This window comes from Phoca vitulina, unplaced genomic scaffold, assembly GCF_004348235.1.
Source record: "Phoca vitulina isolate PV1807 unplaced genomic scaffold, GSC_HSeal_1.0 scaffold8, whole genome shotgun sequence".
Classification (NCBI taxonomy): Eukaryota; Metazoa; Chordata; class Mammalia; order Carnivora; family Phocidae; genus Phoca; species Phoca vitulina.
The window spans coordinates 32389373-32407941 of NW_022589711.1; the positions used below are offsets into that span (position 1 = coordinate 32389373).

General features: G+C 36.7%; 1 pseudogene; it reads left to right on the forward strand.

Annotated features, from left to right (window-relative positions):
* The first annotated feature begins 760 nt into the window (after positions 1-760).
* LOC116633661 overlaps positions 761-18569 on the forward strand; it is a 29498-nt pseudogene continuing 11689 nt past the window's right edge.

An 18569-nucleotide genomic window follows, 5' to 3' on the forward strand; every position in this document is an offset into this window, starting at 1 on the left:
AGGACTACAGTAACTAAGGAATATCTGATGTATAGCCAGATGAAAATAACAAAGATACATGGTTTCTGATTTTCTTGAGGGGGCAGTTTTCAGAGTTAATGGACTCCTATTGAGTATGGATCCTGGACCACATCACATTTACCTGCTCTGTTTATAAATGCTACATATTCCAAGAAGCCATTTGGGAATCTGCGTTTGGAATGAGTGTGCCAGGTATTCTGAAGTGTGCTAAAATTTGAAAACCATTGGTGTAGAAGAAACTGGCTTTCTCAGGCAGATCTATGTTTGAATTGAACTCCCATATTTGGAATGTTGTGTAATCATGAACAAATTACTTTTACCAACCAAAACTTACGTAAAATGGGGGAAAAGACTACTTGCCTGACAGAGTTAGTCCTTAAATGAATATTTATTAGTCTTCATTCCCAAACTAGCAAACCTTCCATTAGTCATTCAACATGTTAGAATTTACTCCTTGATAAAATTATGAAAGGTCTTTTATCTTCAACTACCCTTATTAAAATGAATGGAGGATAGAAAATTCAGGGAAGATGGCAGAGTAGGAGGAGTCTGAGCTCACCTCATCCTACAGACTGCTAAGATAACAGCTGTACCTATGCAGCTAACTCTGAAAATGACTTGAAGACTGGCAGAACAGACCTTTCATAGTCAATTGTAGAGAAGAGGCCACATCAAAAAGGGTAGGTAAGAGGAGTGGAAAAATGGTTGGGAACCAAAACCCCTGTGAGACTAACCACAAATGGGAGGGACACCACAAGCATGGAGAAGCAAAAAGGATCAGACCTCACACTATGTAGCCCAGGAACAGGGGACCCACATTGGGAAGGCAAGTGCCCATAACGTGTGGTTTTGAAAACCAGTGGAGTTTAACTTCAGGAGCTTTTAAAATCAGCAGGGCTTAGCATACTGTAAAAATTAGCCACCTTAACTCTGGGAGAGCAGGAAGGCAAGGAAACGGATTCCCTGCCCATAAAGAGCCAGCTTAATAAATAACTTGCCCAAGACAGCAGAAAAGCAGCATTTGAAAAGAGCCTGGGGTATACGTGAAGGAGATTAATTTACTAATTTCAGAATGTGCACTGGAGGGACAGGGATCTTCACAAGATTTCGCCAGGAAAAACAACTGGCAGGCACCTTTCTCTTCTCCAGCCAGGAAGACCAGACACTTGTGTGAGCCAGTGTTCACACTCTCCACCATCTTGCTAGCACTGCACGCCCTGCCACTGGGTTTCTCCACAGACTCACCCCATCTAACCCACCTCCCTCAATAGGCATCCCACACCCTGTAAGCCCCACTGACCAGGATCAGCAACATTCCAAACTGACTCCTGCCTTGAGGAGAGGGGGAGATAACGCCACACACCAGTGTGCCCACAGTTTCACCAACTGAGCCTCTTAGCTGGCTGCACAGGAAGCAAGCTCAGCCACTTCTGCGCCTGTACCTGTGGCAGAGAGGCTAACTGCAGTTGCTTAGTCTGACCGCAGCCCACCAATGAAAGCCTCTCAGTTGGCCTTGCAGGGAGCAAGCCCTGCCTTTTGGTGTGCCTGCAACTGGCAGAGAGGCTAATTGCAGACAGCTACCCTGACTGCCAACCCTGCCTAACACGGTGGCCTTGAGAGGCCTCTCATCAGTACAGGGACCAAACCCTGCCTAGTGTGCCCACAGCAGTCAGTGGGTTCATTGCAACAGGCTGACATAAAGACTAAAGTGGCTTAGCCACAAAAGCAGGGCACAAGCAGCCCACATAAGAGACATTTAATGCCAATGGATTAAAAGAATTAATATTGTTAAAATGTCCACAATACCCAAAGCAATCTACAGAGTCAATGCAACCTTGATTAAAACACCAACAGCACTTTCTACAGAACCAAAATAATACTAAAATTTGTATGGAGCCAAAAAAGACCCCCAAATAGCCAAAGCAATCTTGAGAGAGAAGAAGAATGCTAGAGGTATCACAATCCTAGATTTCAAGATATACGCTACAAAGCTATAATAATTAAAGCAGTATGGCACAAAGATAGACACATAGATCAATAGAATAGAGAGCCCAGAAATAAACCCACATTTACATGGTCAATTAATCTACAACAAAGGAGGCAAGAATATACAGTGGGGAAAAACGTCTCTTCAATAAATGGTGTTGGGAAAACTGGACAGCTACATGCAAAAGAATGAAACTGAGCCACCTCCTTAACACCCTACACAAGAATAAATTCAAAATAGATTAAAGACCTAAATGTGAGACCCGAAACCACAAAACTTCTAGAAGAAAATACATGCAGTAATCTCTTTGACATCAGCCTTAGCAACATTTTCTAGACATGTCTCTAAGGCAAAGGAAACAAAAGCAACAATGAACTACTGGGACTACCAACAAAATAAAAAGTTTTTATATAAAACTTTTTATAATAAAAAGCTAAGGAAACTATTAAAATGAAAAAGCAACCTACTGAATGAGAGAAGATCTTCACAACTGATATATCTGATAAGGGCTTAATATCCAAAATATATAAAGAGTGTATACAACTTGACAACCAAAAAATAACTCAATCAAAAAATGGGCAGAGGACCTCAATAGACATTTTCCATAGAAACACAGATGGCCAACAGACCCACAAAAAGATGCTCAACATCACTAATTATCAGGAAAATGCAAATCAAAACTACAATGAGTTATCACCTTATACCTGTCAGAATGGCTATTGTCAAAAAGATGAGAAATAACGTGGTGGTAAAAATGTGGAGAAAAAAAATCTTGTGCACTGTTGGTAGGAATGTAAATTGGTACAGCCACTGTGGAAAACAGTATGGAGATTCCTCAAAATATTAAAAACAGCAATGCCATAGGATCCAGTAATTTCTTTACTGAGTATTTACCCAAAGAATACAAAAACACTAATTTGAAAAGATATATGCACCCCTATGTTTATTGCAGCATTATTTTTAATAGCCAAGATATGGAAGCAACCTATGTGTCTATCAATAGATGAATGGATAAATATGTGGTATGTGTGCGTGTGCTGGAATATTACTCAGCCATAAAAAGGGATGCATTCTTGCCATTTGTGACAACATAGATGGACCTACACAGTATTCTTCCAATTTTAGTATATGTGCTGCCGAAGCGAGCACGACCTACACAGTATTCTAAGTGAATCAAGTCAGACAGAAAAAGACAAATACCATATGGTTTCACTTACATTTGGGATCTAAAACAAAACGAATGAACAAACAGAAAACAGACTCTTAAATACAGAGAACAAATTGGTGGCTGCCAGAGAGGAGGGGACTGGGTGAAATAAAGGAGATTTAATAGGTACAAATTTCCAGTTATAAAATATTTAAATCAGTCATGGAGATGAAAGGTACAGCATAGAGGATATAGTTAATAATATTGTAATAACATTGTATGGTGACAGTGACTGCAGTGATCACAGTGGGTATCAAGTAATATATAAAATTCTTGAATCAATGTTGTACACCTGAAACTAAATACAACATTGTATGTTAATTACACCTCAATAAAAATAATAAAACAAATAAAACTAATATAATTATTAGTTCTACTTTCCAGGGCCAGGTGGTGACCACAGAATTCCAGAAGATCTTTCTCGTGGCTGACTGTCCGTATATCAGACTGGCTGGACTCACCATCAATGTCCAGACTATTGCCCAGCACCTCAAGTTCTGGATGAACCTGTATGAGCTAAAGTATGGTTGGCAGATCAAGCCTCGTGAGCATAGTGGCCAACCTCCTCTGAGAAACAGTTTGGCCAATACTACACTTTGGGTTGGTCCCAAAGATCTTTAAGCCCTTCATTGCTCTCTACATCTCATCAGCTGCCCCATGATGACTGACAACTTTGTGGTCAGCAGCATGTGCAATAAACAAATGTATGGCATGTATGCATCTCTTTGGGAGTCAAACATGGATCCAGAGCACCTGCTTGAAACCATAGCACAAGCCATGCTAAATGTGTGGACCAGGATGCAGTGTGAGGCATGGGAGTCATTGTTCACATTTGTCCTTTTGAAAAGGACAAAATCACCACCAGGAGACTAAAAGCCCAAAGGGACTTATTTTCAGTCCCCAGAGCCCACTCAAAAAAAAAAAGGGGGGGTTCTTATACACACACACACACACACACACACACACGCCTAACATCTCACACAAAAATTAGCTCCAAATTATTAAAGACTTGAAGACCTGAAACCAAAATACTCTAAGAAAACAAAGGCAGTAAGCTCCTTGACATGGTTTTGTCATTGAATTTTTTTTATCTAACACCAAAAGCAAAGGCAACAAAAGTAAAAACAAATGGGGCTACATCAAACTAAAAAGCTTCTGCAAAACAAGGGAAACTATCACTGTAATGAAAAGGCAACAAACTGAATGGGAGAAGATATTTGCAAATCATATATCTGATAAGGAACTACTATCCAAAACATAAAGAACTTACACAACTCAAAAACAACAACAAAAACCAAACAATTAAAAAATGGACAGAGAATCTGAATAGACATTTTTCCAAACAAGACATACAGATGGCCAACAGGTACATCAAGATATATGGTCAATACCACTAATCATCAGGGAAATGCAAATCAAAATCACAGATATTTCACACATGTAAGAATGGCTAGTATCAAAAAGACAAGAAATAATAAGTGCTGGCATTCATGTAGAGATAAGAGAACCCTTGTACACTGTTGGTAGAAATGTAAATTGGTGCAACCACTATGGAAAACAACGTGGAAGTTCTTCAAAAAATTCAAAGTAGAACTACCATATGATCCAGCAATTCCACTCTGGGTATTTATCTTAAGAAAATGAAAACACTGATTTCAAAAGATATATGCATCCCATGTTCATTGAAGTGTTTTTTATAATAGCCAAGACATGGAAACAACCTAAGTGTCCACCAATGGATGAATGAATAAAGAAGAAGTGACACACACACACACACACACACACACACACACACGAAATATTCAGCTATTAAAAAGAATGAAGTTTTGGCACTTGTGACAAAATAAATGGACCTTGAAGGCATTATGCTATGAAATTAGAGAAAGACAAATACTGTATGATCTCTCTTTTATGTGGAATCTTAAAAAAACAAAACAAAACAAAAGTTCATAGTTACAGAGAACAGACTAGTAGTTGCATGTGCGTATGGTGTAGGGGGGCTGTCAAAATGGGTGAAGGTGGTCAAAAGGTATGAATTTCATTACAATCTTAACCTTACATCTAAAGCAACTAGAAAAAGACCAAAGAACAGAGTTAGTAGAAGGAAGGAAATAAAGATCAAAGCATAAACTAATGAAATAGAGATTTAAAAAACTGAAAAGATAATGAAACTAAGAACTGATTCTTTGAAAAGATAAACAAAATTGATAAACCTTCAGCCAGACTCAAAAATGAAAGAGAATTTACAATTGATACCACAGAAATACAAAAGATCATTTAAAAATGACTATAAACAATTATATGCTAACAAAACAACCTAGAAGAAATGGATAGATTCTTAAAAATATGACATCTTCTAAGACTAAATCAGGAAGAAATAGAAATTTTGAATAGACCGATTACTAGTAAAGAAATTGAATCAGTAATCAAAAAACTCCCAAATAAAAGTCCAGGACCAGACAGCTACACAGGTAAAATACTACCAAACATTTAAAGAAGAGTTAATACCTATCCTTCTCAAACTATTCCAAAAAAAAAAAAAAAAAATGGAAGAGGAAGAAATGCTTTCAAGCTCATTCTACAAGGCCAGCTGTACCCTGATACCTAAACCAGATGAAGACCATACAAAACAACAACAACAACAACAAACAATTATAAGCCAATATCCCTGATTAACAGAGATGCAGAAATTGGCCACAAAATATTAGCAAATGGAATTCAACGATACATTAAAAGGATCATATTCCATTATCAAGTGGTTTTTATTCCAGGGATGCAAAGGGGGTTCAATATCTGCAAATCAATGAATCTGGTATATCGTTTTTACAAAATGAAGAATAATCATATGATCATCTAAATAAAAGCAGAAAAAGCATTTGACAAAGTACAACATCCATTCATGATAAAATTCTCAACAAAGTGGATGTAGAGGGAGTGTACCTCAATATAATAAAGGCTATATATGACAAACCCACAGCTAACAGCATGTTCAATGATGAAGAGTTGAAAACTTTTCCTATAAGATCAGGAACAAGACAACAAGTCTACTCTCACCTATTTTATTCAACATAGTATTGGAAGTCCTAGTCACAGCTATTAGGCAAGAAAATAAGTAATAAAAAGCATCCAAATTGGAAAGGAAAAAGTAAAACCTAAAGATTAAAAAACCTAAAGATTCCACCAAAAAACTGTTAGAACTATTAAATGAGTTCAGTAAAGCTACAGGATACAAAAATCAATATACAGATATCTGCTGCATTTCTACACACTAATAAACTATCAGAAAGAGAAACTAAGAAAACAGCCCATTAACAATCATATCAAAAGGAATAAAATACCTAGAAATAAATTTAACCAAGAAGGTGAAAGATCTGTACTTTAAAACTATAAAATATTGATGAAAGAAATGGAAGATGACACAAATGAAGGGTAAGATATACTGTGTTCATGGATTAAAAGAATTTTCTTAAAATGCCCATACTGCCTAAAGCAATCTACAGATTCAGTATAATCTCTATCAAAATACCAATGGCATTTTTCACAGAACTAAGGCCAATAATCCTAAAATTTGTATGGAACCACAAAAGACCTCAAATAGCCAAAGAATGTTGAGAAAGAACAAAGCTAAAAGTGTCTTACTCTTGGATTTCAAACTATACTACAAAGCTATAGTAAGCAAAGCAATTTGATACTGACACAAAAACAGATACATAGATTAATGGAACAGAATAGAAAGCCCAGAAGTAAACTCATGCTTATATAGTCAATTAATCTACAACACTGGAGGCAAAAATATACAGTGGGGGGAAAAGACAGTCTCTATTATTATATAATAATAAATGGGGCTGGGAAAACTGGACAGCTACATTCAAGAGAATAAAACTAGACCACTTTCTTATACCATATACAAAAATAAACTCAAAATGGATTAAAGACTAAAATATAAGATCTGAAAACACAAAACTCCTAGAAGAAAACTTGGGCAAGGGCACCTGGGTGGCTCAGTGGGTTAAGCATCTGACTCTTGATTTCAGCTTACATCATGATCTCAGGGTCATGAGGTAGAGCCCTGCATAGGGCTCCATGCTGGCCATGGAGCTTGCTTGAGATGCTCTCTCTCCCTCCCTCTCTGCCTACCCCCCCCCCACCCTGCCCACTCTCTCAAATAAAATAAAACTTAAAAAAAAAAAAAAAATATGCAGTAAGCTCTTTGACATTGGACTTAATGGTATTTTTGGATCTGTCTCTTCAGGCAAGGACAACAAAAGCAAAAATAAATAGAACCACAAAAAACTAAAAACTATCAGAAGGTGAAGGAAACCATCAGCAAAATGAAAAGGAAATCTTCTCCAAGAAGATATTTGCAAATGATATATCCAATAAGGGGTTAACATCCAAAAAACAATCTAAAGAACTCATAAAGGGGTACCTGGGTGGCTCAGTTGGTTAAGCATTGGACTCTTGGTTTCAGCTTAGGTCATGATCTCACAGTCATGGGACCGAGCCCCACGTCGGGCTCCATGCTCAGTATGGAATCTGCTTCAGATTCTCCTTCTCTCCCCTTTTTCTCCTTCCTCTGCTCCCTCAACGCTCTCTTTCTAAAATAAATAAAATCTTAAAAAAAAATCATAAAACTCAATATAAAAAATCCAATTTTAAAAATGGGCAGAAGACCTGAATAGACATTTTCCCAAAGACCTGTAGATGGCCAACTGGCACATGAAAAGATCCTCACCATCACTAACCATCAAGGAAATGCAAATCAAAAATCACAATGAGATATCACCTCATACCTGTCAAAATGGTCATTATGAAAAAGACAAGAAATAACAAATGTTGGTGAGGATGTGGAGAACGAATGGTAACTACACATACGTGGTGTGACCATTTCTTAATGTACAATTTTAAATAGCAAAGCATTATGTTGTACACCTGAAACAAATACAAAATTATATACCAATCAATACATACATACATACATCCACATACATACATACTGACTACTTGAAAATCCCAGGTTGTTTCTTTGGGTAAATGCAGAAGTAAAACAACATTAGAACATTATTATCAGAGGTAGTCATTATTCTAATTCAGAATAAAGCCACAATTACAGTATTCTCACTTCAAAATTGATGGTATTTGATCAGCACTTTTAAAAAGGCAATGTACAAATGTTTCACCTTTTAATTTCAAACATCATATTGCTGTTTATTTACAACATGTCTCCATGGAGTTGTATCATTTTCTTAAACCATGAAATTTTACAACCACTATTAGGATTCCAGTATTACAATAACACAGTTCTGCAGTGTGAATAATCTGTCAATGTGCTATCTCAGCTCAGAGAAAATAGCAATGGTGTAAGAAACTAGCATCAGAGGCCTTGACTTTGGTCTTGAAACACTATTATATGAAAAAGGCAAGGCTAATTATAAGCTGTAGTTATTAGTTTGCATTATTTCAGTTCAAGAAAAACTTCATTTTCATGCTAACAGCCTATGACAAAAGCCATTTTTCTTCAACTAAAGGAGATCCACTTTGATTGTAATTTCAATTAAGAGTGTATTGTTTTGGGGTGCCTGAGTGGCTCAGTCGTTAAGTGTCTGCCTTCAGTTCAGGCCATTATCCCAGGGTCCTGGGATCTATTGAGCCCCTCATGGGGCTCCCTGCTCAGCAGGAAGCCAGCTTCTCCCTCTCACACTCCCCCTGTTGTGTTCCCTCTCTCTCTCTCTGTCAAATAAATAAAATCTTTAAAAAAAAAGTGTATTGTTTTAGTAAATTATGAACACATTTATAAAATTATCAGATTATAAAATAAACCTAAATAGAAGTTCAAGAACCAACATATATTTATTGAATATGATTTTTTTAGATAGTCAGTGCCTCTCACTGCTCTCAGTCAAGAGTTGACAAGCTCCTGGAGGGCATGACAACAACACAGGTGATTACATTGGATCACGGTCATCATGAGTGTTTATTGAATGTTTGTTATATGAGTACTATTTTTGGCTTTTAGTATATCAAGAGGCATAAGACAAGGTCCCTGGCTGGAAGTAGTTAAGTCTTTTTTTTTTTTTTTTTTTTTAAAGATTTTATGTATTTATTCATGAGAGACAAAGAGAGAGAGAGGCAGAGGGAGAAGGAGGCTCCCAAGGAGCAGGGAGCCCGATGCGGGACTCGATCCCAGGACCTTGGGATCATGACCTGAGCCAAAGGCAGACGTTTAACCATCTGAGCCACCCAGGCACCCAGAAGTTGTTAAGTCTTAAGTGGAGAGCAAGCATCTCAACTTCTCAAAGATGGCTAGTATTATAATGCAACATACATTTGGTGCCAAATGAATGACACAGACAGGTGCTATTATAAGAGTTTGGTCATTGTGAGCTGGGAGAATCAGAGTTTCTCACTGAAAATGGAGAAACAAATTACCTCTTGCTGATTTTCAATCATATTAGGACCTTACCTTAGGTACTCTCCACATGAAACATTCTTTCCTTAGACTACATGTTTCACTCTTGCACTCTTTCAGTTCTCTGCTCAAATGTGATCTCAGAGTAGTTTTCCTTGAGTGCCACGATGAAAACAGACCTCTTCTCTACCACAGATACCTTCCCCCCTTTTAATCTGAAATTCAGTTGTTTACTTGTCTATTGTCTTTTTTGTAATACAAGTTTCATGAGAACAGAAATCTTGCTTTGTTTATTATTATTTGTCCATTGCCTGAAACATTATCTGCCATAATACAGGTATTCAGTTAATATTCATTGAGTAAATGGGTCTTGTGAATCAAATGGAACTTATATAAGAGGACAGAGTAGCCATTCTAGGCAAGGATAATGACTTGAAAAATAAGTGCAACCTAGAGAGGGCTTTCAATCATGGTCTATAGATGACTTTCTATATTCTCCCTGGAAATTTCAGTGAAACCTGGGATACTTATAATATCACTGATAGAGCAAATGATTGGGCTTGCCACTATTGTAATAATCCCCAGTCAGTTTGTAGCCAGTGAACCTTTTCCTGGGTCTTCCAGTTATCCCTGAGCATACAGAATAAAACTCAGCAAAGAGGACTTGGTTAGATCTCCAGAAGTAAAATTTTACAAAGGATAGGACAAAAATGTTGATGAGATGTTCAAAATGATTGGCTTATTTTTCAGGATTTCCATGAACAAAAAAGAAAGACTAAAAATTATAATGAAGATGAAAATGAAACCAAGGTATAATTGATTAAGGTTGATTAAAACTTTTTTTTTCCCAAAACCATATGACAAAAAATTTACTCAGATTTCACCCCAACTACTGCTTGATAAGTAGGTATCTGCCAATCTTCTCTTCCCTACCAGGCCTAAGTAGACAAAATCTCACAAAATTGATGAAAAGCCACTGATGGAATTACACACCTAACTGCTCTTCATTAATTGTCAGCATCAGTGCCACCCAGTCTATGCCATGAGACCATCCCCGGTCTGGTCTATTTGGGTTAGTAAGAGTCTACATATCTTCCTTTGGGATAGGAGGCAGACAGGATCTTCTCAGTGTTCTGAATGGTTAAAGCTCATCAAAGGCTGATTTATGATAGTAAGGAGCAGCTACCACAGAGTGAGACTACACACCAACATATTGTAGCTTTCACAGAATTTTACTAATACTAAACTATTTTAATAGTATTTTTTATTAAGAAAGTAATGCATGCTGAATACAGCAAATTTCAAACTATAGAAACATAGGAGAAAAAAATACCATCTATAGTTCCACCCTTAGAGTATTTTCTACTCCAATTTTTATGTATATATAATCTTGCTTTTAAATCTATATTTAATGCAAAATATCAGTATATAAACATAACAGCAATGAAAAATTTTAATGATCACTCTCAGTTCCTTGCTCTAATAAATCTGTTACTGAACTAATTTTTTCTAGTTCTGATCTATATGCAAGTGGCTACTGAGGTACAACTTAGCATCAGTACAGCTTTTTAATGTTGTTTTGTCATTTCTCGTAGTAAGAAAAACCTGTTGCTGTATAAACACAGGGATGAAACCAATACATCCGAATTAAAATTTTGGTGCCCTGGAGAGTCATCCTTAGAGCTCCAATTTTTAGTCTTTGATTTGGGAAAAATATTTTTCAGTTTTTCTTATGGTAAATGGTTACTGACATGAACTTGATGATTTTCCAGATTTAAATTTACTCAGTCTAATGGTATATATAATAATGGGGTTTGGTATTTGTCTTATATAGTTTCTTACCTCGTCTTCATTTCTTTAGGATCTTTTGGACATAGCAAGACTTCTTTTTCCTTCTGGACTTGATTTAAAGTGAATTAAAATTGGATATAAGCAAGGTTTAGATTTTTCTTTATATTTAATATATTTTGTTTATACATCTTACATTCTTTTTGTTACTTCTTATTTCAGAAAAAGTAATTGGCTCCTTCTAAAACTGTTGCTTCATTTCTGAGGCATTACCATATTCCCATATTTTGACTGAATATAAATTCAAAGTTTTTTCCCTTAGAAATAATTATTTTAAAATGTTATAACTACATATTATTTAATAATGGATTTAGAACTAATAAACAACCACAACTTAAAGTATTCAATGTACCAGACAAAAGATCCTTAGAAAAGCAGGACTGACATTCTCCATACATTTAGAATTTAGGGTTTATAAAATTAGAGATTTCTTTGAAAGGAAATAAAAATGTATTTTAAATCTTCTACATTATGGTTTTTGCTGAAGTTGGTATCACTAACACTTTAGTTGAGAAAAACTATAAAAAATTGGATAAAAAATGTTTTAAAGACAGCTAATTGAAAGCATCAGAGAATAATGAGGATAGCCAGGAGTTGAGGAGCCATGATTCCAAAGAGAAAGCAAGGCTGTATTTTCTCCTGGAGGCATCTGTATATTCAAGGGCATGGATACTGAGAAGTAACTACATATTGCTCAAGAAAGTACCAGATTAGGGAGACAAAAAATAAAGTGGAGTTCATGGCTAATGACAAGCAGAACCTGATACCAATGTCCTAGAGACAAAACTGTACAGAAGTGAAACTGACATTCTCATTTCCTTTCCCCCCCTCCCTTGAAGCAATTGCCAATTCCTCAGTTGCACACGTGCCGGACAAGAATCTAGAAATCAAGAAGAAATGAGTTGCTAAGAGGCTATAAAGCTAAGCTGAGATTTAGGCATTGCCAGGATTCTAGAGAGAAAATGTATAAGGCAAAACACCTCTTGGATGTGAGAACAATCTGGCTGTGACATCTGTCACCCTATCGATTGCCAGGGTTGATTCAGCTGATCTGGCTAGGTAGGTGGATGTTCCCTTCCTTCCTCACTGGTCCATGTGTGTCCCACCAGAAGCTGCGTGCTCGGCTGAAGAGGATGAACTTCTCTGAAGAGGAGGACCATTCTTCCATCAAGGGTGTACAAGTAGCCTTGATTCCCTGCTAGAACCCCCAAACAAGCTCTTAAGGTCCATTCATAGGAGAATATAGGGCAGTCAAATGGCCAAGACTCCAGACACATCCAAATGAGGTGCTGCATGTAGCAGTCTGCCTTTCTTTAAAAAGAGAGAGAGAGAAAAACAAAACACCTATTTTTTTCTTTCTATTCACAGCATACTCAGGCTGCCCAAATTTGTGGGGGTTGTTTCTGTCCAACACACAAACACACACCAAGAAATTTTCCCACTTTCTGGTGGACACACATTTCCCATCCTACAAATTTAATCCTGACACTATCTACCTGGAGATAGCATCAGTTCATACAGGTTGAGGGCTCAGTTCCACAAGACTGCCTTCCCACTTAAAGTGCCAATCACAGGTCCAGTTTGTCACCTGGGCTTCAACCAGCTTGCTATATAAATCAGAGGTTCTTATTACCCTGGGATTTGACAGTATGCTAAAATAGCTCACAGAACTCAGGAAAATAGTTGCTTACTAAGTTGCTTGTTTATTATAAAGGGATACTATTCAGGAACAGCCTGATAAAAAAGATGCATAGGGCAAGGTAGTAGGAAGAGGGAGAGAGCTTCCATGCCCTCTCCAGTAGTACCACCCTCCCAGAACTTCCATGTGTTCACCAACTGAAGAGCCCTGTGAGCCTTGTAGTTCAGGGACTTTCATGGAGGCTTCATTACATAGACATGATTGATTAAATTATTAGTTATTAGTGACTAACTCAACCTCCAGCCCTTCTCACTCCCTGGAGATCATGGAGTAGGGCTGAAAGATCCAACCCTCTAATCACATGGTTGGTTTCCCTGGCAACCAGTCCCCATTCTTATCCTTAGGGGCTTTCCAAAAGTTATCTCATTAACATAAAGTAAGGTGTGGTTGAAAGAGGCTTGCTATGAATAAAAAGACACATTTATCACTCTTATCCCTTAAGAAATCCCCAAGGGTTTTAGGGCTTTGTGCTTGGAATGAGGATGAAGACCAAATATATATTTCTTACGATATATCACAATAGCTCAAAATTGAAGTTCAGGTCTCACAAATAATAGAGGTATTCCCCTGAGAACCCTAAGAATCTCAGGGGTAAGGACAAACCAGAACTAGATCAGACTTGATTGGATCAAAGTGATCTGCCCATGCTCTATCTGTCTGCTAGAAGATAAAAATCTCTCTAGAAGAAGATAACCATAATTTGGAGTCTCCTCAGTTTTTGTTTTTTTTTATACATAACAACTGGCATTCCGCACACACACAAAAATTACCAAGCATGCTGAGAAACAGGACTAAATGACTGAAAACCAAGAGAAATAACAGACAACAGAAACAGACCCACAGGTATTCCAGATTCATTCATTAGGAGACAAAACTTCAAAACAACTATAACTAATATATTTGAGAAGACAGATGAAAAGATGATAAATTAGAATTTAAGTAAAATTTCAAAACTAAAAAAAATGAACTTTAGTATTCATAGATGGGTTTAATAGAACATTAGACACAGCAGAGGGGAGGATTGGTGAATAGGAAGATAACACAGAAAATCTCTAGGCTGAAGTTTAGAGAGCAAAAAACATAGAAAATTCAGTAAAGTGTAAAAGTAAAAGCACCTAACATACATGTAATTGGATTCCCAGAAGGAAAAGAGAGAGAGAATGGGCCATAAATCTTTTAAAGGTTTTATTTATTTATTTGAGAGAAAGAGAGTGTGAGCATGAAAGGGGGAGGGAAAGGGACAAGCAGACTCTGAGCTGAGCCCAGAGCCCAACACAGGGCTTGATCCCAGGACCCTGAGATCATGACCAGAGCCAAAACCAAGAATCGGACACTTAACAGACTGAGCCACCCAGGCACCCCATTAATATTATTTAAAGAGATCATAACTACAAATTTTCCAAAGTGGCATGCGCGCGCACACACACACACACACACACACACACAAATCAAGCCACAGGTTGAAGAAGCTATTCAAACCCCAAGTAATATTTAGATGATGAAAGAGGAAGAAAGGGGCAGGGGGAAGAGAAGAAACTGCTGCTGCCACACTCAGGTACATCATAAAAAAACTGCTGGAAAAATAATACATCTTAAAGTATTATGGGATTTTAAAAAACTACAATAAAACAGCTAATTTTATACAAGAAACACTGGAAGCCAGACGAAAATGCATTGATATGTTTAAATATTGAAAGCAACTACCAATTCAGAATTCCATTTCCAGTTAACATGTCCTCTAAAACTGAGGATTAATCAATGTCTCTGAGACAAATATAAACTGAATTTATTGCTTATAGAACCTTATTTACTAAAAAGAGTTTAGGCAGAAGAAAAATGTTCCAAATGGAAGACCGTTAATGCAAGAAGGAATAAAGAGCACCAACAGGGGAAAACAAACAAGTGCAGGTGACCCTGGAACAATGGGTGGTTAGGGACAGTCAAAAAACCACATGTAACATTTGACTTCCCCAAAACTTAATAACCTATTTTTGACCAGAAGTTTTTCCCAAAACATAAACAGTCAATTAACACATATTTGGTATGTGATATGCACTACATACTGTATTATTATAATACAGTAATTTAGAGAAAAGGAAATCTTAAGAAAAATCACAAGAGAAAATACATGTACAGTTCTAGGCCGTATTTATTGAAAAGAATCCACATGTGAATGGACCCATATAGTTCAAACTCATGTTGTTCAATGGTCAACTGTAAACCCATATTGACAATAAAATAAATATAATTCAAAATATAATATAAATACAATAAAAATGCAGAGTTTGTTAATGAGTTAAAAATGTGGTAAGATTCTTGCATGACTCAGAAAGTGGTAAAAGTACTAGCTAAATACAAAGTAATTAGTCAGGATGCATGTTAACTCCAGGCTAACTGCCTAAAAGTATAAGAGAACATATTACCATAAAACCAACAGAAAAGAAAATGGAATAAAAACACTTCAGAAGAAGGAAAAAAAGAGGAACAAAGCAGAGAAGACACATATAAAACACATAAAATATGGTGGATTTAAACAGCAAATATATTAGTGTTACATTAAATAGCAGTAACCTTAATTTTCTAACTGAAAGGCAAGGATTGGAAGCTCAGATTATAAGCATAGAACACAAGAAACAAACAAACAAAAAAACCCAACTATTTTATATTTTGAATGGAATCACCTTAAATGTAAGAACACAGAAATGTTGAAATTAAAAATATATTTAAAAATCATATGCAAACACTAACCTAAATATGTTTGGTGTAACTACATTAATATAGAATAGACTTTAAGGTAAGAAATATTACTAGTGTTAGAGATACAATAATAAAAGGCTCATTTCAAGGGAGATATAACAATCCTCAACTTGCGTACATCTAATAACAAAGCCTTTGTTAAACTACAGGAGAAACAAATAAATCCATAACCCTATTGGGATATTTCCTATATCTGTCTCAATAAGTGATAGAACAAACAGACCTTATTGACCTATATAGAATACTACTCGCAACAACTGCAGAATACATTTTCTCTTCAGGTACATGGGAAAGGCTGACCAAAGCAGACCATATGCTCTGCCACAAAGCAACTGTCAACAACTTTCAAGAGTTGGAATAATGCAGAATATATTTCCTGACCATAGTATTGAGCTAAAAATCAGTATCAAAAGTAAACATAAGGACTTCCAGTTTCTGGTCCAACATGTAAAGAGCCTGGAAATCATCACTCTCACCCCAACCTGACAACCAGATAAATCTGAATAAATCTCTTAGATACATCAGAGAATTGAAGTCACAGGGCAAACTGCTCTGAACATGGGAGACAGAGGAATACAGAGAATCACAGCCTACTGGGAGCAGAAGACACTGCTGGAACCAGCAGGAGTAAATCACTTACAGGGCAAATGGCTAATTGTTGAAGACTGAGTGTGAACTAGCTTAAGAAATGAACATTACTGGGGCCCCAGCATAAGGGAAGGCCCCCCATGTGAATTTTGTAAGGTTTATCTCCAAGAGTCCTACCTGGTTCTCAGAGTAAAGATAAGAGAAAAATCCCCTGGTACTTCTTAGGACACAAGAAGTTTTAATCATGAAAGTGGATTAATAAACTAGACTGCATTACAATTAAGATTTTATGTTTATGATAAAACTATTGACTTGTGGGACATCTGGCTACAATGACATGAACCCTCTTTGTGGGGTGAACCCTCCCTACAAAACCAAAGTATAGAATATGATAAATTTTACCCCTCCAATTTCTGGTTCTGGAAATTAAATCTAAAACTAGGTTATAGTGCTGGTTGTCTGAATAAATTCACTAAATATCTTCAAGCCATACACTTGAAATGGATAAATTTAATGACATGTAAATTATACCTCAAGAAAACTTTTTTAAAAAGACATATTAAGAGAACAAAAATGGAAGCCACGATCTGGGATACATTATTTGAAATACATGTATAAGACAAGGGACTCCTGGGGTGCCTGGGTGGCTCAGTCAGTTAAGCATCTGACTTCAGCTCAGCTCATGATCTCAGGGTCCTGGGAATGAGCCCCACATTGGGATCCCCACTCAGCAGGGAGTCTGCTTGTCCATCTCCCTTTCCCCCTCCTTTGTCCCTCCCCCTGTTTGTGCTCTGTCTCTAAGTAAATAAAATCTTAAAAAAAAAAAAAAAAGACAAGGGACACCTATTCATATTATATAAAGAACTTTTATAATAAGAAAAAGAAGTAAACTTAATATGAGCAAAATAGAAAAACACACCCCTCATAAATGAGGATATTAAAATAATCAAAAGCACATGAAAAATGGTCAACATCATTAATTTTCAGAAAGCTAAAAAATAGAACCACAAAGAGATACCACTACACACAGAGAAGAATGGCTAAAATGAAAATAAACAAGTGAAAACCTAAATTACAAGATTTTGGCAAGAATGTGAAACAAACGAACCTCTCATTCAGTTTGCTTGTAGGAAAGTAAATTGACATAACCCTTTTAGAAAACTGATTTGCAAGATCTACCAAAGCTAAGAGTAGACCTGCTTTACAATCCATCAAGTCCATTCTAGTAATACACACAATATAGATGTGTACATATGTATACCAAAATACATGTACAGGAATGTTCAAAGTATTACTCATAATAGCTCTGAACTTACCAATAAAAGAATGGGTCAGCTGTTGTATATTCTTACAATAGAGTGCTACAAAGCCGGGAAAAAGAGGACTCACAACAATATGGATAAATCATGAAGATATAACTTTTAATGAATTAATACAGATGAAATGAGTACATACTGTATGATTCCCTTTATAGAAAATTCAAAAAAGATAAGATAAACTAATATTTGATGGAAAGGGCATGTTTGGGATGGACATGAGGAAAGAATCTAGAATTTATCCAATGTTTTATGTATCTTGAACTTATATTTAAGATGTATATACTCTGCCATACTTAGGTCATATTTTAATAACAACAGGCAGTGGTCCAGATGGCAACACAGGAAGACCTTGAACTCACCCTCTCCATAGACACACCAAATTTACACCTATTTATAGAGCAGTTCCGCCTGAAGAAGAATGGAGGGTTGAGTGAACAGCTTCTGGACAGCAAAAGATAGACCACAGAGAGAACCGCAAGAGAGATGGAGACATGGTAGCAAAGGGAACCACCCTTCCTGATGCTGCAAACTATAGTAGGGAGGGATGGTACTGAGGAACAGTGAGCAGATTCATCTGCCTTGGGGCACAGAAAAAAAGCCACAGTTTACAAGAGCAACTAGAATATAAAAGATCCAGCCCTAGAACTCTGCCAAACAGCAGGGGAGCTGTTGGAATTCTCTGCAGTCGAAGTGGCTGGTGAGCACCATGGTTTATGCTCCTTCTCCACCTTGGT